Genomic DNA, 18,082 nt, shown 5'->3' on the forward strand with positions numbered 1-18,082 from the left:
GTGTGGTTCTTTTTTAAAGATTTTATTTATTTATTTGTGAGAGAGAGAGAGAGAGAACATGAGTGGGGGGAGGAGGGGCAGAAGGAGAGGGAGAAGCACACTCCCTACTGAGCAGGGATCCTGACATGGGGCTCGATCCCAGGGTCTTGGGATCATGACCTGAGCTGAAGGCAGATGCTTAACCAACTGAGCCACCCAGGTGCCCCCATAAATGTGTTTTATAAATAACTTAAAAGATGAAGAGAGCATAGATATACCAGAATTTATTTTTTTAATTTAAAAAGAATTTTTTTATTTTTTTAAAGATTTTATTTATTTGACAGAGAGAGACACAGCGAGAGAGGGAACACAAGCAGGGGGAGTGGGAGAGAGAGAAGCAGGCTTCCCGTTGAGCAGGGAGCCCGATGCGGGGCTTGATCCCAGGACCCTGGGATCATGACCTGAGCCGAAGGCAGACGCTTAACGACTGAGCCACCCAGGCGCCCCAAGAATTTTTTTTTTTAAATGGAATGCTTCACAAACCTGTATGTCATCCTTGCACATGGCAATGCTAATTTTCTCTGTATTGTTCCGGTTTTAGTATGTGTGTTGCTGAAGCGAGGACGAAATACCAGAATTTAGAATGGAATCGAAACTAGGTGACTCATTTTTGTATACACAAATATTTTCCATAATTATATTTCATATTAATTTTCCTTAGACCTTTACTGTTTTCTTTACTGTAGTTCTACCAATTACTCATATTCTAGGCTTGTAGAGAGTAGAACTCATATTTTCTTTTCCTATTTAACTGAGCCATTTGTTTCTCCCTGGGGTAGTTTTATTTAATTGGAAAACTAAACATTGCTTGTTAATTAATAGATGTTACCTGCAGGGTGTTATTTCATAGTAGAAGAAGAGTTTACTAAGACACAATATATAATATAATATAAAACTTGACTACAAATCAAATGAGTAAACAAGTTGAGGCATCTAAAAGCTTTGGGCGGTCTTACATACTTTGCAAAAACAAATGCCTTCAAGATTAATGGTCTATGAATTTAACATTTAGATCCAGCTCCTGGAGTGAAAAGAGATAATCAAAAATACATTTTTATTTATTTATTGTTAATAGTATGATTGGAGTATCACTGATATACAATGAACTGCATATGGGTACAATTGGTAAGTTTTGACATGTGTATACATCTGTGAAACCATCTATCATCCCCAAAGTTTGTTCATGCCCCTTTAGAATCTTTCCCGTCTGTCCTTCCCATGCCCTCTTCCCAGGCAGCCACTTATTTGCTTTCTGTCACTGTTGATTAGTTTCATTTTGTACAGTTTTATAGAAATGGAATCTTGCAGTACATACATTCTTTTATTTGGTCTGGCCTCTTTCTCTCAGAATTACTATTTTGAGATTCATCCATGCTTTTCATGTATCATGTGTTCCTTTTTTCTTATATCTGAGTTTCATTCCATTGTATGGGTATACCACTATTTGTTTATCCATTTGCTTTTTTTTTTTTTTAAGATTTTATTTATTTGAGAGGAGAGAGAGAGCAAGCATGAGGAGGGGGGTAGGAGCAGAGGGAGAGGGAGAAGCAAACTCTCTGCTGAGCAGGAAGCCAGACATGGGGCTTGATCCCAGGACCCTGAGATCATGACCTGAGCCAAAGGCAGACACTTAAGCAACTGAGCCACCCAGGTGCCCCTATCCATTTGCTTCTTTATAGACCTTTGGGCCATTGCCAGTTTTTAGCTATTAGAGATAAACATTCACATGCAAATCTTTGTATGGAGATTCACTTTTCTCTTGAGTAAATACCTAGGATTGGAATGACTGTCACATGGCACACGTTGATGAACTTTTTAAGAAATTGCTAAACTGTTTTCGAAAGTGGTGGCACCATTTCACATTCCCACCGCTGGTGTGTCAGTTCTAGTTCCTTCACATTCTCACCAACACTTGTTATAGTTGGTTTGTTAATTATTTTCCTCATGACTAATGACTAAGCTTTTATGCCATCTATATTAGTCTCCTCTGGCTGCTGTGATATATTACCACAAACTTGGCTTGAAACAAGAACAGAAGGTTATTCCCTTGCAGTTATGGAAGCTAGATGTCTGAAATCAGTTTTACTTAGCTAAAATCAAGGTGTTAGCAGAAAAGCCTGTTCCTTGTCCTTTCCAGCATCTAGAGCTGAACTTCTTGAATTCTTTGGCTCAGGGTCCTTTCCTCTCCTCCATCTTTAAAGCCAGTGGCATAACATCTTCTCTCTCCGACCTCTGCTTCCCTCTGCTTCCATCATATGGCCTTCTCTTCTATGGTCAAACTTCCTCTGCCTTCCTCTTATAAAGAACATGTGATTGCATTTAGGGTCCACCCATATAATCCAGAATAATCTCATCTCAGAAATCCTTAATTTACCTCACATCTACAAAGTCTTTTTTTCTTTCTTTTCTTTTCCTTTTTTTTTTTTTTTTTTTGGCCAGAGATTAGGACATGGATAAATTTTGGGAAGCCATAATTCACCTACCATTCATTATTTTTTCTTTGATAAAGTATATGTTCAATCTTTGGCCCATTTTTTGTCTCTTTTAATTCAGTTTTGAGAGTACTTTATATAAGTCCTTTATGAGCTACATTCTTTGCAAATATTTTCCTCCAGTGTGGCTTATCTGTTTATTATCCTAAGAGTGTCTTTTGAAGGACAAAAGTTTCTAATTTTGAGCCCATTTTTTTCTTATATGGATCATGCTTTTGGTGTCCTAAGAAATCTTTGACAACCCAAAGTGATAAAGGTCTTCTCTTAGGTTTTTCCTAGAAACTTTATAGTTTTAGATTTTTACATTCAAATCTATGATCTATTTTGAGTATTTTTTCTTATACAGTACTAAATATGAATCTAAGTTCATTTTCTTGCATGTGGATTTCCAAATGTCTGAGCACCTTTTTTTGAAAGCCTCTTCTTTCTGCATTGAATTGCCTTTGCAGCTTTGTCAAAAACCATTTGTTTATGTAAGTAGGGGCCTATTTCTGAACAGCTTATTCTGTTCCATTGATATATTTGTCTATCTTGATGCCAATGCCACACTACCTTGGATTACCACAGCTTTATAAGATGTTTTGAAATCAGGTAGTATGAGCCCTCCAGTTTTGTTGTTTTTGAAGCTTTTTGGCTATTCTATGTTCTTTATATTTCCATGTGAATTTTCAATGTTTGTCAAGTCCTAGCCAAAAACAAAAGGAAAATCCTGTTGAGATTTTTGATATGATTGCATGGAGTTATAGATCAATTGGGGGAGAAGTGACATGTTAATAATGGCAAGCTTCCTGACCGATGAACTAGGTATATCTTTCTAACTACTTAGGGCTTCTTTACTTTCACTCAGCAATTTTTTTTTTTTTTTTAGTTTTCAGAAGTCCGGCATTTATTCCCCTGTTCTTTATCTGTATCACATACCATGAAAGAAAATAGGGTGATGACACCAATATCAAAACCTTAAACTTTTGTCCACATTTCTCTGAAAATGTATTTTATTTGGTTAAAATGTATACTTTATTTTTTGGGGGGGGGAGATATTTTGATTGCTTTAAAAGTATTTCTGTCAATATGTCCTTGTCCAAGTAGAGCAAACATTTTCTTATCCTTGATTTCCACAGCATTTTACACAGTTTCTTATGAGAATTTCAACACACTTATATATATATATATATATATATATATATATATATATATATATATATATATTTCTAATTTATCTTTACATCCCATAATTGATGAAGTTAAAGAATCTGGCAGTTAAAGGGTTTAACAACTTCCTCAGGTTCACTGCTAGTTGTCAACAAAGGCACGTGTAGAAGTAGGATTAACTATTTTTGAATTACAGGACGCTTGATTATATTCCAGTAAATAAGCTTTGATTTTTTTTTCTTTCTTAAGGACTGTGAAATAGGCCTTTAAGCAATTTTCTATGTACAAATAGTCATCATTTCAGAAAATATAACAAAATTGCTAAATATTGTATCAGTACTTAGTTTCAAGTGTAACCGCCAAAACGCACAGGAGCGAAACATAAGTATCTTCGTGGTCCCAGCCCTGTGGCACTTAGACCAGTGGGTTCTTTTGCATTCCATCACTATAATAAATGAAGTGCTCTTCTGTATCTATTCTGCAGGTCGAGCAGCATAAAGTAAAAATTGTCTTCTCACTGACTCCCAGAACTTATCACACAAAAAGCCTGTAAGAATTACCATGTTACTTATCAAAGGTAAAGCCCATGGTTATGGCCCTGTGGACGAGTAGGTGGTTTTCAAGACATCGATATGAGTTGTGTAATCATCCTTCTAGTTTTCTTACAATGTCATTTTTTTCCCAAAGAAATAAGATAAATGGAAATGGTTACGAGCTAGTGGCTAATTAGTTTAGACTAGTTAAATACCACACATTTCAACTGATTTCAACAAATATTTGTAACATTTACCTCTTTCAGAAGTACAGTTTTAGCAATTAAGCAGAGCTGAATATTTCAACATGCCTGCAGTTGCAAATATGATGCCATCATGCATTTGAAAAGATTAAATTCTTCTCACCAGAAATGCTTTCTGTGTTATAAATTTCAAGGTAAATATCATTTTAGGTTGCATCATCTTCTGATTTTGCAGATAATATTGATTTCATTTCTAGTGCAGAAAGCGACTGTCCCTATGAGTTGACTAAGCTCTTTGTTGTCAAAGGTTATTACTATTTTTACACCACCCTGGTATGCCAGTAAATGTTTCTCACTTCATTATCATGCCCAGGCCTTTATAATATTGCTTAATACAGGATGAAAATATTTGTCCACTTTTGGTTTGGATGTTTGTGAGCATGAATGATTGTGGGGAATCAAATGTAGTTGTTGAAAGGGTTTTCACTGATGAATAACAAAATCCCTCAGAGCTATGGGTACATGGATTTTTAATAGGTGCATTTATTTGATTACCATCAGCCATTTGTAGTATGTTCCAGTTACTCCCCGTTAACTGACTTAAAAAAATAGTTAGTAAGCCAAGATTCCTCAGACTTTCTGAGCAAGACTGACTTCTATTTAAATATCAATTCAAATTTATAAAGTATCTAAAAAATACGAAATGATGTTTTCAGCATTCAGCTTATTTTGGAGTTAAGGTTCGACTAACTTGGATGATTTGTTATGTTCCTTTTTACCAGGTTAGCAATAAGTGTTTTAAATATATGGCAGGAAACCTACCTCAGAAGAACCTAAATGACCTATTATTAAAGAAACTTATTTTTAATAATTAGACACTGCATTTGTTTACATGTATACTTCAGAGTGCCTCTGAAAAACTAAATTTCCACATATTTTAGCTTCCTAAAAACAGGGATAGACTTGTTCTAACCAGCTTTCCTTGAGTTTATTTCTAAGTTGCTTTTGGGGCAAATGACTTGAATTGCTGTGTTGTTCTGGTTGGTAGTATATGATGATTTAACCCTCAGAACTCCAGCACTGTGGACTTGGGCTTCACTCCAAGTCACCGTGAGATACACATAGGGCGTACTTTGTCTTTGCTGAAATCATGAAAACACTGCAATTTCAGAATGTGTGGTACCTGCTCCAAAATAATAAAGTGGCCTATCTATTGTCTTCACTCATGAGCCTATAAAGTATTCCCCATGGTTCCTTTAAAACTAAATTGGGAAGGTGTCCTGTTGGTGGATATTCATTTCTGTGGATATTCATATTAATGTGTGGATTCGTGTGCTGTTGTTGCATTCATTTGAGAAGTGGATTTTCACAGGAAACTAGCAATGCTTCAGTGTGAAATCTAGTTCTAATTTCACATAGATAATTCTTCCTGTCTGTACTTTTTCTTTGAGCATGTAAAATTGAAGACACAATTACTTATTTGTACTCAAAGTTACTAAGCAGAGTTTCAAGTCAAGAGCTCCCAGTGTAAAGCAGTCTCTTTTGTTAGCATTTGATACAAACTGCATGAAAAGTAAATTTTAAGATTAATTGTGTTTGGAAGCACTTTTAAAAGAAATCTTACAGTTACATGTACAACTATTGGTGCTAAATCAAAGGGCTTGCTTTGCTGGAGGAGATAGATCTGAGAGATAAGAACACATGAAGTCTCAGTGGTAAATCAGTTTGACAGAAATAAGGTTTTGAAATGTTTAAATTCAGTTTCAACAACTGTTCAGTCTACAGAATACCAAATAGTCTGTTTAAATGAATTATTTCATATTTCTCCAATGTTTCAGTAGTGAGAAAACTGGTGAATGAGAAACATTACTTTTGAAATTAAGAAAATTGAGATGAATGTATATTAGCATTTTGAACAAAAAAAGAGCTAAATATTTCTCTTTTTTTAAGTTTTAAGAGTTTAAGCAAAAATTGCCAAACGGGAAGTGATTAGAAGTGCTTGCAAGGTAAGTATTTCTAATTTTCTGTTTTGAAGCATTTATACATAATCAACATTTTTAATAATGGTAATGTCTGATATATTTTGGATGCTATATTTTAAAACTATCCTATGATCCTTTGGGCATACATAGATATTTGTGTGTGTGTGTGTGTATACACACATGTGTAGTATATCATCGCATAGATAACATGTCTCTTTTGATCATTTTGAAAATTGGTTCAGAAAACTTAGTTTTTAAATACACGTTTTGATGAATACTATAGGTCCATAAATGATAATTTATGTATTTATATATGTGTTTAGGTATACGTAATATATATGCTTCGTCTCAGAGGGTTTCCTTTTAAAGATACATAGAAATGTGTAATGAAACAAGACAAAACCAGAGAGGGAGACAAACCATAAGAGACTCTTAATCTCAGGAAACAAACGGAGTGTTGCTGGAGTGGACGGGGGGTGGGAGGGATGGGGTGGCTGGGTGATGGACATTGGGGAGGGTATGTGCTATGGTGAGCACTGTGAATTATGTAAGACTCATGAATCACAGACCTGTACCCCTGAAACAAATAATACATTATATGTTAATAAAAAAAAAAGAAATATGTAAAACTAACAAATTTTCTTCTAAGGAGCACCATATTTTAAAAACATAACAAATACATATGAAAAATAATATAATAAACCATTATTCAATTTATTGAATATGTATTAAATACACTTTTCAAATGAGACGACAGTGAACTTATATGGTTTCCTCATGATCTGTCATCCAAAAAATAAAAAATAAAAGGGAATATGTTTTTGTTCAGTGCTGTTTCTCAGTCCCCAAATATCTGGGTGACCTTTTGGTGTTCTAGGGTTTAGTCTCTGAGTAGGGGGCTCTACTTCCCTGTGAAAACATCCAAAAGAATTGACCTCATCCCTCACGTCTCTGGTCCTGAGACTCTGAACCTAGCATCAGTGGTCAAATTAAATTCTTCAGGCCAGGAGAAATAGAGTCAGTCCTCACAGACATCCCCCAACAATCTTGGACAGTCTTTCATCACCAGGAAAGTAACATCACAGGTGCTAAAAGAGAAAAGATTTTCTAGGAAAAAAAAAAAAAGGAATTCCATAGTGTCTACATCTACTAGATGCAGAAACAAAATATACATTGAAGAAATAGTAAAATAATTGGTATCAGCTTGAAGACAAAATATTTTTTATATGTTTCCATTTGTTTCTCATTAAGAATCAAGCCAACTTATTGGGGGAAGAAATATATAGATAACAAAGATAATTCATCTATTCATGTTTACTTATTTATTTATTTATTTTAGCACACAGAGTAAGAATATAATCTTTTTGGATTTTATTCCCCAACAATTTTTAATGGGTTTTTAAGCTAGCTAAAGAAAAGACAATTCCTGGGAGAATTAAAGTCTTAAAAGTGAGACTCAAGACCAAAGAATCCATGAGTATATATACTTCCCCGTATTGCAACAAAAGCTATTGTTGACAAAAACAATTTTGATATAGATAAATCTTTTCTCCTTTATTCTATTAGAAGTATTTCTTTCTAGGGATTTGAATCTCAGAGGTCTGAAACAAAAGTGAAAGTAGACTTAATTCTTTCTGTATTTCTTTTTTTTTTTTCCTGCCTTCTTTTCATCCCAACCATCAAATATTTATGTTCTGTGCACTGGGCTAGGTACCAGGGAACAAGATAAATAAGACACAGTCCCTGCTAATAAGGACTTTATCATCTAGTGGGAAAGATAAAAATAAATAAATACAAGAAATAAAGTATTGTAGGCTTTTTGACAAAAGTATGCTCCTCTAGGGAAAAGGAAAGAAGCAGTTGGTTATATGTGGGGAGATCTGACAAGTTTTCATAGATAAAATGATGGTTGTAATGATTATGAGCTTGTACGCACCAAGTGGACAAAGTGAGAGGAGTATTCCAGATAAAAGCAGCAGCACAAGAAAAGGAAGAGACTTGAAATAATAGGTGCATGCAGTCTGGAGTTCGAATTGTAGAAAATAGAAACCTTTAGAAGGATTTCTTGTTTTGTTCTGTTTTAGTAATATCATTTTTGCAGCCATGTGGAAGGTGGTTTGCAGGGAGGCCCGTGCAGATGGAAAGGGGTGGGCAGAGACTATTTCCACAGTCCAGGCTGATGAAAACCTAGAGACCAGAGCAGTTAAAACACTAAAAAAGATAGAGGAATGAGCACAAAATGAAGGCAATTCAAGGAGCTATCGAGAATTGTTTTAGAAGGCAAGCAGCCAAAATTCTCTACTTCCTTATAATAATTGGTTGTGTATCAGTGATCATTTAATTATATAAAAGATGAGAAAAGATTTTCTCTGTAGGTCCTCTGTATGACAGGGGGTTTTTCGGCAGCATTTCTCTCTCTCTCTCTCTCTTTCTGTCACTTTGTCTTGTTGCTGCTTGTATCTAACAAGGTTTATGCTGGGAAAGGGAGTTTGGGCCATTTGGGGGAAAAAATTTCATTTTTTTATGTACATTTATTCATTCAACAAACATTTATATAGTACCTGCAGTGTGTCCCTGGGAATGGGAAAAGAAAGTGACCTGATTCATGGCCTAGACTTGAGATTTCACAGCACAATGCGGAGAGCATATAGGAACCACTACACTCTGTTCATTTCCGTAACGGAGGCATGTATGAGCAGCAGAGGTTCAACAGAAGAAAGTCAATGCTTGAGGTCAGACATGAAAAATCAAGAGTTTGCCATGGGGAAAGGGAGCCAGACAGAGTAAGTCCATTTTATATTCAAAATTTCAGACAAGTAAGGAAATCTGGTATGTTGAGGGAAGAATAAATGGTTCAGAACAATCTGGGGAAAATGGTGAGAGATGAAACCATTCAAAGTAGAGAGGAGCCAGGTTATGGAGGGGCCTGCAAGATGAAATATTCAAGAATTATGACGTGCTCTGAATTGCATGTGCAGAGAAGAGAGAAGTAACGAACGTTAGTTAAGCGTGCCCTGGCTCTGTGATGAGGGCTTCGGGTAGAGTATTTTGACATGATGCACTGGGAAGAGCACAATTTTGAAACTGAACAAACTTGAATTTAGATCCCAAATCCTTTTTATTAATTTTTAGAGCTGGGCCAAGTAAGTTATTCGAACATCGCTCATCTTCATAATGTTTCACACATAGCTTGCATAGCTGTTGTAAAGAACCGGTGTTTGCTGCAGAGGATCAGACATGGTAGGTGGTATTGTTACTATGAATAAACACTATGAGAGCTGAAACTCAAAGCCCCGCTCGATTCCAAAGAATGCGCACAACACAGGCCTTAACCAGTCAGAATATCGCAGCCCCTTGGACTGCTTCACTTAACAGTTGGTATGTGACTCATGCTGACCAAAGTTAAGCCTGAGGTCTGGTCAAAGACATTTGGAGCACTGAGAAGGTGAATCTAGAGATCCTTGTCACCGTGTGCCACCACGAAGCATGGACTGGCCAAGAAGTAAAGCTAAAATAGGCAGAGTCAGGAAAGTGACAGTAAGTCCTGGGTCCACTGTACCTAGAGTTAGCTCTGCCTATGTACTTTTTTGGTAAAGGAGCTAAACAACAATAACCACAATAATAAAAATAACTTCTCTTTTGGCTTGGCCCAGATTGAAATAAGTTTTTGGTCACTTATATCCAAGAACACTAATGAAGTTGGCATTAGTAACATAGATACTCACTCTGGCATAGCAATAATGTAGGGAAAGAGGGTTTGTAATCAATAAGGGAAAGAACGAAATATTACGAGACAGTTCATGTAGATTGCTTGTTCTAGAAGCTGAATGAAAAAAAACAAAACATCTTACAGGAGAAGGTGCAGTAGCTAGAGTGGGGACGGTTAAAGAAGTGTTTATTCCCAAGATGGGAGAGCCTTGAACATGTGTCTGGCCTACGGGAATGAGGCCAGTGGAAAGGAAAAGGTTGACAGTACTCAGAAGAGCGGGGATAATTAATGGAGGAAAGTCCAGGCAGGGGCAGGATGTGATGAATATTTCTGTTGCCATGAAATCTCTAGTAAGGTCTCATGTGTGTTCATATGATCAATTTGACTACAAGTGTTCTTTTTTCTTTATTTAAAAAATTGTTTTAACTTCTTCAAGTCTAGTTATATTTTTGTCTCCTCTAATCTCTCCGACTTTCCTCAATCATATGAAGTCTTACAATACCCCACTTTCCCATCAAACACACACACACACACACACACACACACACACAAACAGAATAAAATTAAAACTCCCTATTCAAACTGGTGAAGATTTTTCACAGCTGAAGAATATCCCAGAATAACCCAAGCCATCTCCACAGAGTCATTTTTGCAGGTTTTTAAGTTTTCTCTACTTTTTTTGGTCTGCAGTTTTGCACCATCTGATGCACAAAAACAATGGGTAAGAAGATTACGTCAAATGTATGAAAGAAATGGCCGGAATCCAGTGGGAAAGACATGCCCTCCACATTTGGCAGGAGGAGGACAGGGAGGCAGTGGCTTTGTAAAGTGATGAGTCACACTTGAACAGGCTCTGGAAGGAATTAGTTCAAGAGAAGGCTGGAGAGCTCCCTGAAATGTACGAGTGCCACGGGCCATTAGCTATACGTGTGTGATCTTAGCGAGACAAAAGAAACCCGAGGTCTTCAGGCCTTTTCTCTGGAACCAGCAGAGGAAAATGTCCTTTGCTTCTCTTGTCTCTGTGCCATGTAGAAAATCGCAGCCCTTTTTCTGTTCCAGTGAGAAAACAGTTCACAAGCACTTTTTAGAAAACTTTATCTTGACCCAAAGTATATAATATAGATTTTAAATTTCGTAACTGGATGTCTCAGAAGGAAAGATTGATCTGCTCACAGGTCACTGGGCCACAGAATTAATGAGCATAAGACAGACTGGGCAAGAGACGGATGAGAGAGAAGAAACCTGTTTGTTTAACTCTGAATCAATCAACAAAAACAAGCCTCAGACTGGCAGCAAATGACTAGCAGATGGGCAAACCCCCAAACAACGAGGCAAAGAACAGGGCCAAATTTACATTAAAAAACATGCCTTTTGAACACGATGCACACTATGGTAAATATCAACTGCCATGGATCAGGAACCAAAAGTTCCCAATTCTTGGGTTAAGAAACCGCCCAGTATTTAATGTCTTCGGGAGGGATGGGCTTTTTGCAATAATGTTAACAATAACTATAAATACATACATAAATGAGAGCTATTCTCCTGATCCTGTTTCTGGTACCATTTCATGCTAATCATCTCATTTTGAAGGGCAGTAGTAAAATTTTGGCATTATGACAGTGAATCTCATTTCGAGCTTGGGATATGGAAGACTATGACTCTTTGTTATACTCTTGGATGTTCAGATATGGCCAGAGAATAAAAAGAGGTTAGGCTTTCATAGGCTGAATTATCAAAGCGTGACCTACATCCCCACAAATTGGTTTTTAAGTGAAGTGCCATGAAATCGATAAAACGTTCCAGTAGGTAATGCAACCGAGTTTGTCAATTGGTTCATGAACTGTTGGTTCATCAAGTGGCGCTCTTTGTTTCTAAAGCACTAAGTGATAGATCAAGGAACAGAGTGTTGGCCCCAGGCCTTCCGAAATGAAGCAAGAGCTGCTGGGCAGTTGTGCAATGTTGTCAGAAGACAGTCTCAGTGTGTGCCAGAACATCAGCTCATTCCTAGCTGTTAGGATTTTTTTTTTTTTCATTTTGAAAGACCAAAAGTACTTGAAATGAGAGGGGACAGAGAACCCTCCCAGTTCTGGGAAATTGGAGTGAAGGCACGACACCCATTCAGTCCAATTGTGATCAAATGACTTGAACGTTTCATTCTTCCACTTTCATTTTGCTTGGGAGAGTAACCCCGCCATGAGATTAACATGGAATAGAATCGAAATGTCCACAAACTGTGAACATCCCACCAGGTGACTAGAATGGTGGCAGGAGAGCCAGTAATCTGAGGCCCTCGGTGACCTCTGAGGGGAGGTCCTCTTGTTTGGCTTCGACTTTTCAAAATTGCCTGAGAAGAGTGTTCTTTGTCTCTTGCCATTTAAAGGTTGCTGGAAGCTGTAGGTACATGAGAGCTGATTGTCTCCGGTCTCCTTTTGCATGGAAATTCTTGGCTCTTTGCCTGGTTTACTTTACAGTTAGCGTTACCTCATTATTCTTATTTTCCTCTGGTGTCCTGCCTTGAGGAGCTTTTCCTGAATCTGACTTTTCTGTCTCTCCCCTCAGAGCTGACCATGCAAAAATCTGATAGAGCACGTCAAAGCGCTGCCCTCAAGGATGTGATAATGGTGACTTCTGCCTACGCATTCCAGTCCATTATTCATGTCAGACTTCTGAGGAGGTCTTTTCAAAGAGTCCAATCTGATATAGTTTCCTCATTCTACAGATTGAAAATCTGAGGCATATTTTTAAAGTGGACGAAAGTAGCAATTATAATGGTCAGGGGCCACAATATTACGGTAAATTAAGAGTGCTGAGAATAGCATCTATTCTGTGCCCAATCCTGTGCTGGGTGCTAGGCTTTTGAAGGATATCAGTTCTGATGCTCACATTAACTTTCTAAATTAAATAGCATTGTTTTTATTTGCTGCTAAATTCCAGGACTAGGATTTGACCCCAAGCTTGTCTCCTTCCAAAAGTTTGATCTCTGTCACATCACACGGGGCTGCTTCCCAATTGAAATAATACTTTTATTACATACTTAAGTAGTCTATTAAGTGTTGATTTACATTAAGTACTGCATTTTATTACCTATCCTCACAAAAATCTTTTGTGCTTAATAGGGATTAAGTTTTTCTTACAGATGAAGAAACTGAGGTAAACTGAGGTGACGCTTAGGTCAGGGGAGATCCTCTGACTTGCTACAAAGATTAATCACATTATAGAAAATAGGATTGAGGTCTTCTGTGTTGAAATGCTGTCATTTGCATTAGATCACATCATCTGTTTTGGGGTATATATTTTGGGATAGACCCAAAGCAGTTAAGATCAATGATATATGTATCAGGATTTCCACAAATAACCACATAATTTTACCTGATGTTAGTAAGGCTGTAGGTAAGAGGTACTATCAAACGCTGTGAAGAAAAAAAGAATTGTGAGTTCCCTGAGAGCAGGAACCCTATATCCCCAATAATTAGCCCAGTGCCTGGCAAATAGGTATTCAATAAATAGTTGCTGAGTGATGGAGAATAACTTAAGATTGACACATTAAGAGAGAGCTTGTTAGTGGAGACAAACATAAAATGAATAGGCAGCATTTGTTTGTACGTGTAATTGTAAAGCTGCAACTTTTCAACTTGTCTGTGAAGCCCACTGATAAAAAAGAGAGACAATACCTCTTCTCAAAAGCCTTCACTGGGAAAATGTGTCCTGAGAAATGTTTTTTTTTTTTTATAAGAAAGGTACCTTTTTTTTTTTTTTTAAAGATTTTATTTATTTATTTGAGAGAGAGAATGAGATAGAGCATGAGAGGGGGGAGGGTCAGAGGGAGAAGCAGACTCCCTGCCGAGCAGGGAGCCCGATGCGGGACTCGATCCAGGGACTCCAGGATCATGACCTGAGCCGAAGGCAGTGGCTTAACCAACTGAGCCACCCAGGCGCCCCCTGAGAAATGTTTTTTAACTTGAATATGTATATCACACCAAATTCATCTATACATAGGCAATCCCACTAAACTTACCAGTGGGGTATCTCTTTTTGGATACATTCAGAATGGCCTTATACCCCTAAGAATTTGCTAGTTCTTCCAATCAATAATTAAATATTTTTGAGTGCCTATAACATCATGGTTCTCAATATTGGAGGTACAGCAGTAAACAAAATGGAGAAAAATTCTTCCCTCATATACTATGCATTCTAGTGTAGAGAGAATAAACAAAAAGTTAAACATCTACTCTGTCAAATGGGGATAACCACAATAAATACAAATAATTAGCAATAACCACGCCTCGGGTAAACCTCATTGGCTACGATACTGCCACTGTGCAAAGCTGACAATAAATACAAATAAAACAGGATATGGAGTACTAGTGTGTGTGCGCAGGTGCAGTTTAAAATACGGTGATGTAGGAGCCCTCACACATAGGATGATGTCTGATCAGAGATATAAAGGAGGTAAGTGAGCTGTAGATACTCAGGAGGGTGAGAAAAGCATTTTTGAAAATGGACTAGTAAGTACAAAGTCTCAAAGGCTGGGGTGTGCCTGTAACATTAGGAGGAAGAAGGCTGGGGTCAGGACAGAGAGCAGGGTTTGCAATAAACTCAGAGAGGAGGATGGATGTAATATAGGGCCTTACAGATGATTGTAAGGGCTCAAAATCTTCTCTGCACAGGAAACCATTAGTGGGCTTTGAGCAGAAGAACATGATTCAATTTATCCTCTATCAGGATTACTCTGAATGCTTACTGTATTATGAATTGACCAGGGGCAAGAGTGGAAGCTCTTAAAATGATCCAGGTGAGAGACGATGATGGTTTCCTGAGAGAGTAACAGTGAAGTGGTAAGAAGTGGCCATAATCTGGATATGTATTTGAAGGCAGAATTGCTAAGCATTGTCAAGGAACTGGATATGGGGTAGAGAGAAAGAGATCTGTCAAGGATCATAGAGAGGTTTTTATCCTGAGCAATGGGAAGGATTGAGTTGCCATTTACTAAGATAGGAAGGACTGTAGGTTGAGGAGGCTCAGGAGATGAGGAATTCAGTTTGCAGATGTTAAAGAGGCTGTTGGACGTATGAGGCTGGAGCTCAGAGATGTCCCTGCATGACACAGAGATTGGAGGGGTGTCAACTTATAGAGGCATTTAAAGACCTGAGACAGAATGAACTCACCTGAGCAAGTACTGTTCATTCCATGATTGAGCGTAAACAAAGATGGAGTCTGCACTCCCATGTTTATTGCAACATTATTCACAGTAGCCAAAATATGGAAGCAACCTAAGTGTGCATCAGTGGATGGACGGATAAAGAAGATGTGATATGTATCTCACGTATATATCACATCATATATATCACATGTGCTGTCATATATATTGCATATACTTCACATCATATATATCACATGTGCTGTCATATATATTGCATATATATCACATCATATATGTCACATCTATATAATTGCATCATACATGTATGTGTGTATATATATGTGTATATATATCACATCACATCACATCACATACACACACACAATGGAATATTATTCAGCCATGAGAAGGAAGAAAATCCTGCCATTTACCACAACATGGATAGATCCTGAGGACATTATGCTAAGTGAAATAAACCAGACAGGGAAAGACAAATACTGCAAGGCATCACTCATAAGTATAATCTTAAAATGAAAACAAAGCAAAAAAACAGTCAAAGTCATAGAAACAGAGAAGAAAAACGGGGTGGAGGCTAAGGGAAATAGGTAGAAGAGAAAAAAAAAGACTTAGAGCACCCAGTGAAGTAGAAGAAAAAACAGGAGAATTCACTATCTGAAAGCTAAGTAATAAAAGTGTACTAAGGAGGATTAATTAATGGTGCCACATGTTGCTGGAAAACCATGGAAGATGAGAGTAGAGAACTGATCAAGAGCTTTAACAATGGGAGATTATTCGTGACCTCAACAAGAGCTGTTTCAATGCAGAGATTATTTCCAAAAGATTGGATTGGATTGGATTAAATAGAGCAGGAAGAAGAGGAATTGAAGGTAAAGATAAATATACCGTTTTATATTTCAGTAAGTGCAGAGAATTGGGAAGGACCGAGATGACTGGAATAAGGAGGGGACCAGGTTGCATACTCTGGTGGCATGAGATTCTACTCAGGGTGGGTTAGGGAAGAGAGAGGGAGGAAAGACAGGAAGTGTCAACATGAAGAGCTCCTAGACTAGCGGCCTCCACACTTGGGGTAGTAGGATGTGGGAGAGAAACTAGTCTTCATGCTAGGGGGCTGAGTGGGAATCTGTGGTAGGCTGAGTGGGAATCTGTGGTAATCTGAGTGGGAAGGAGGCATTTTTTTCAGTTGGAGTAAAAAAGGTGAAGGGAAACTTTGATGATATATTTGAAGATGTAGGGTATTTTCCTGGTGATTGACCCTTTAGGCCAGAGGGCTTAGAGGAATGGTTTTAGGAACTGGAAAATGGCAGGAGATGAGGTTAGGTTAGGAGATAGAGCCATATGGGTTTGGGGTCTCAGAGATTGGGTGATAACTTAGGAGTTAAGGGCTTTTTATGACTGATAGAAATAACATTAATAGAATAAATTTAATAGGATTAAATTTGATAGTCTTAAAGCAAATTATAGAGATAAAGTTGTGAGAGTATTGGAGATGAGGGAGGAGGAGATGGGAGAATTGCCCGAAGTATGAAGAGCACTGGGCATTCTGTTACGTGATATCTGTAAATGCCAAATATTTCCTTCTCTTTAGGGATGATTTATTTTTAGGCTTTTCCCTGACTCTGATCTTAATGCTGTGTTATAACAGTCATTAAATAAATATCTGTTGAAAAAAAAGAGTCTAAGAATGAATACATGATTCCAGAAGATGACAAAGTGCTGAATGAGACTTCATTCTAGATGGGATGGAATAACTTGGGGTAGACCAGGACTGCTAATACGAACACCTAGAAAAGCCTGGTAAAATGGTGTGATCTGTTTGACAGTGTCAGAGGCTGTTGAGGAAATAAACCCCAGGGGGCACTGAGTTAGGAGGCTGAGATTTGGAATGTACAGTCACGTGGCTGATTTTCTCCTTAGGAGAATTAGGACAGTTCTTGGATTCTGGGGCTGCATAGGGTTGAAGAGCACAAACTAACTGGTGTTCGATGTCTAGTAGTTGTCTAAATGTCTGGTGACTTCCTCTTTTCTTGGGTGTACAGCCACCTGAGTGAATAAGCAGAGGACCCTTTGGGAAAGGACTAGGGAACACCCACAGTATACCCTTCTGTGCTGTTACAGAGTCCTTCCTCCTCGGGCTCCCTAGGACCCACTCAGTAGGTTCCAAACCTGAAAACCGTCTCAGTTCTGAAAACCAGGCAAAGAATTGTGATATTTTCTTGGCAATTTCCCTCATCTTCCTACCCCCCATTCTTGCTCTTTTGTTGCTGTTGTCATTATTGACTTTGAGCAGAACCTTTGCCGGCTACCCACTTCTCTGTCTCATGGGGACGCCATACTCCATTGATCATTTGCACTGTTTCCCGTGGGTCAAGCCCATGGGGCTGCTCCTCAGCTCCCTCTCTGAGCTATCTGGTGTTAGGATCATTGCTCTTTCCTACTCTCTAGGAGCTGAGTCCCTTGAGTTTGGGCTGCCTTGGTTGCTCTCTAATGCTACCATTTTATTTTTGTTTATTGTATTGTATTGTATTGTATTCAGCTTTTTGAGTTATTCTAGATAGCAAATTTCATCTGACATCAGTCATAGATGAGTCACAGAATATTTAGTTTAAAAACTATGAATTAATAAATACCCTTTGCCCCTGGGAGACCCACTACCCTCTTAGCTCTTGACATTCAAATCCACCCATACAGAAGCAAATTAACATTTTCTTCCTAAAGAGAAAATTCGTTCTCTACAATATTTTTCTCACTGTTGTCTCATGTCCCTGCTATACTGTGCTTCTTCTTAACTTATAGTAAGATAGACTTTGGCAGTTT

General features: G+C 37.8%; 2 non-coding genes across 2 annotated transcripts; both read right to left on the reverse strand.

The window, feature by feature from the left end:
* Positions 1–498: 498 nt before the first annotated feature.
* LOC118535937 (U6 spliceosomal RNA) lies at positions 499–604 on the reverse strand. Its single transcript, XR_004917424.1, has one exon. It is a non-coding gene; the product is annotated as a U6 spliceosomal RNA (small nuclear RNA).
* A 13,692-nt stretch (positions 605–14,296) lies between these two features.
* Positions 14,297–14,434, reverse strand: LOC118535936 (U4 spliceosomal RNA). Its single transcript, XR_004917423.1, has one exon. It is a non-coding gene; the product is annotated as a U4 spliceosomal RNA (small nuclear RNA).
* Between the last annotated feature and the right edge of the window lie 3,648 nt (positions 14,435–18,082).

The sequence above is a fragment of the Halichoerus grypus genome, chromosome 6, assembly GCF_964656455.1.
Source record: "Halichoerus grypus chromosome 6, mHalGry1.hap1.1, whole genome shotgun sequence".
Lineage (NCBI taxonomy): Eukaryota > Metazoa > Chordata > Mammalia > Carnivora > Phocidae > Halichoerus > Halichoerus grypus.